The sequence below is a fragment of the Eriocheir sinensis genome, chromosome 14, assembly GCF_024679095.1.
Source record: "Eriocheir sinensis breed Jianghai 21 chromosome 14, ASM2467909v1, whole genome shotgun sequence".
In the NCBI taxonomy this organism is placed as follows: Eukaryota; Metazoa; Arthropoda; class Malacostraca; order Decapoda; family Varunidae; genus Eriocheir; species Eriocheir sinensis.
In genome coordinates this window covers 10,317,753-10,321,583 of record NC_066522.1, presented here as the reverse complement: position 1 = coordinate 10,321,583, position 3,831 = coordinate 10,317,753, and positions in this window count along the sequence as shown.

The window sequence follows — 3,831 nt, the reverse complement described above, 5'->3', positions numbered from 1 at the left end:
ACAAACAGTCTCTTTCCACAGTTCAATCTCATGTCGTTCTCTCTTCTCTAGATCCCACTCCACAGTCCTCTCTCTCCTCTTCTTCCCTTCCTCCCTTTCCCCCATCCCTCCCCCTCTCCCTCTCCTTTTCCTCCCTGTCATTCTCCCTCTCCCCCGTATTTTTCCCTACGCCTCCTCCTCCCTCCCTTCCTCCCTTCCCTCCCCCTCTCCCTTACACCCCTCCCTCCCCCTCTCCCTCTCTCCCCTCTTACCCAGACTCATCGCTTTATTGCACGAGGAACGTAAAACAAACCATCAATCAAACCCAGAAAGACAATTGTATCAGTTCTCGAAAGACGGATTTATGAAGTCTTTGATCTTCCTTTTCTCCCTCGGTATCTGTCTGTCTAGCTGTCTGCCGGTCTGTCTGTTTGTTCGTCTCCATGTCTCTCTCTCTCTCTCTCTCTCTCTCTCAGCTGCATTTATCGGTTTTTGTTTCGCTCTTCCTTTTTACTCTCTTCCAATTCGCCGAGATTCATAAAGTTTCCCAAAGTTATGCCTTATTTTTCTTCCTTTCCCTCCCTCCCTACCTCTCTCCCTCCCTTCCTTCCTCTCTCCCTCTCTTATCTCTTTCTTCAACCTCTCCTGCCTCCGTGTCCTCCTCCCCTCCCCCCACACTCTCCATCTCTTATCTCCTTCAACCTTCTCCTCCTCCCTGTCTTTCTCTCTCTCTTGCACTCCCCCGCGCTCCCTCCCTCCCTCTCTCTTATCTCTTCATCCTTCCTTTCCTTCCCCTTTCCCCCTTCCCTCCCTCCCTCCCTTCCTCTTCACTTCAGTCATCGCCAGAAGGAAAGGAAACTTGGAAATGAAGAAGGAGATGTAAGCGAGGAAAGAGGGATGGAGGAGAGAAGGTGGGGTGGGGGGGGAATAGGGTGGGGGGGAATAGGGGGAAAGGAGTTGGATCCTCTTCATAATTCTGGTCTGATTTCCTGTGGGTGATGCATGCTGGGTAATGGCGGTCACCCTTTTCGTTTTCTTTTTTCTTCTTCGTCTTCTTTTTCTTCGTTTTCGTCTTTTTATTTTTATTTTTTTTCTCCTTTTCACTCACTTTTTTTTCTTCTTCATCCTTTTTTTCATCATCTTCGTTTTCTTCTTCTTCTTCTTCTTTTTCTTCTTTTCTTTTTCTTTTTCTTTTTCTTCTTCTTCTTCTTCTTTTTCTTCTTCTTCTTCTTCTTCTTCTTCTTCTTCTGTGTCTAATTTTGTCGTTATCATCATTCAATTTCTCTAATTTCCATTTCTTCCCTGTTTTTTCTTTCCCATTGATTCCTTCATTCTACCCCTTTATTTGCTTCTCGTTTTCCTCCTCCTCCTCCTCCTCGTCATCACTGTTATAATTTTTCTCCTCTTTTCCTTCTTCTCCTCCTCCTTCTTTGCCATCTTGTACATTTTCCGTTTCTTCTTACCTGTCTTTCTTTACTTATTCCTTGGATTTTCTTCTTCGTTTTCATTTCTACCCTCTGCTTTTCTCCCCTCAATTCCTCCCTCTTTTCACCTCTTCATCCTTTACAGATTGGGACATGACTTTGTAAATGGAAGGAAACAAGAAAGTGTGAAGAAAAAAACCAAGTCGCCAGTGTATTCATGTTCTTTATTAGAAGTAGAAAAGTATATTCCTCAAAGCAACCGAAAGTCAAGATTTATTTTTAATATTTCATCGTATTCTTTCTCGTCTCTCGTGATCTCTGAGTACACAACTTATAATATGATTTATTTGTTGTCCCTGGTGAGAGTGGTGGTGGGGTGGTGGTGGATCAGTAGCCCCTTCATCTTCACTGCCTGTCTGTCTCACTGGAACTCCTACAACTGCGTTCAAGGAGATTGAGAGAGAAATGGAAAGTAAAAAATAATTTGATGGAGCACATTTTTGTTTCTCTTCGTCCCTGTTTAAGCCTTCATTTTCTTTACTTAACATCCAAAGTCAACATTTATTCGTTACTTATATTTTGTTGTCTGTGTCTGCCTTTCAACCTTGTCATTTGGTACTGGTAAATTATGCAAAAAAGACGTTGTAGTTCTTTTTACGGAAGAGAGAAAATGATGACTTTTTTTTTTCGTCTGTCTGTGAATCTGTCTATCCTCTTATGTCTGTGTCCGTGCATAAGTAAGTATGTCTGTGTGCCTATCTGTCTTTCTGTCGCAGTATGTCTGTCTGCCTGTCTGTGTATCTATAAAACAATCTACCTGTTTATATATCTAACTCATATGTATGTATGTATGTATGTATGTATGTATGTATGTATGTATCATTTTATTTATCTGTCTTTCTGTCTATCTATTTATCTGTATCTACACCTGTCTATCCATCTATCTATATGTGTGGGCTTATCTACCAAACGATATGCTAAGTACATTGAGTTTTCTTAAAATCTACATCAAATTGCCTTTTCTCATTTTAATTATGTAATGTTTTTTCCTTTTAATATTCAGACATTTTTTTGCGAGCTGACGTCAAGGGCGCCTTTTTTTGTGTTGGTCATTCATGTTTTATGTTGCTTCACAGAAAGGTTAAAAAACATACCAATAAATTTGTTACTGAAATAGTTATCTTTTCTTCAGGGCCACATACCATTTTTAATTTTTTTATTCGTGGTTTCTTTTTCGCATTTTTTGTTTTACTACTGCTGTTCTTCGTTTTCATCATTTTCTTCAACTCTACCTCCACTTTTGCTTAATAATCCAACAACTATCAATTATCATCATCACCAGCATTATTTTTTTTCTATATTTTCATTTCTTCAGAGTATTTTTTTCTAATTCTTTTTTGTTTTGTTTTTGTTCTTTTTCTTTATCCTCCTCCTACTGCTCCTCATTCTTCTCATTTCTATTGTGCTACTTGTCCTAATTTTTCTCATTTTCAGTTTTCTCCTCCTCCTCCTCCTCCTCCTCTTCCTCTTCCTCCCTCTCTTCCTCTTCCTTTACCGCTACACTTTAAAATATTGTTTCAAAGTCTTGGAAGAAAATGCAGGTAGCTAATATTGCGTACTTCATCAACATCGATAACATCAATGCTATAATCTCTCTCTCTCTCTCTCTCTCTCTCTCTCTCTCTCTCTCTCTCTCTCATCACCTACATTATCTTTCATGTCACCTCGTTCATCGTCACAATCACTATCATCATCATTGTCATCATCATCATCATCAACATCATCATCACTATTACTTTAAGCGCTTCCTCTTAACATCATTATTATCGTAACACTAACACCTAATTTCGACCTTCAGTGAATTGTTTTAACGAGATATGTGTCTGTAGTCTTTGTCCGTGGCATTAATGATGAGAGTGATAATAATAATAATAATAATAATAATAATAATAATAATAATAATAACAATAATAATAATAATAATAATAATAATAATAATAACGATGATGATGATGATAATAATTGTATCGCGAGTTTCATATGGACACGAACAAACGAGAAAGGTGTGTGTGTGTGTGTGTGTGTGTGTGTGAGAGAGAGAGAGAGAGAGAGAGAGAGAGAGAGAGAGAGAGAGAGAGAGAGAGAGAGAGAGAGAGAGAGAGAGAGAGAAAAGATAATAACAAACAAACATAAAAAGAGCACATAACATAAAAGTCTTGCATATAAATTTTAATGAATGTTTTTCTTTTGACATCTATTTTCATGAGTATTATTCCAGTAAGCTACTTAAGGCTCTGAGGTCACCGTGAAGCCCTTACAACTGTGGAATATGCTCATTAACTTATATAAATTTTTAAATCTTTCCCTCTCTCCTCTGCATTTTACCTATCTTATTAATTTATCTATCAATATTTCTCTAACTCCATCT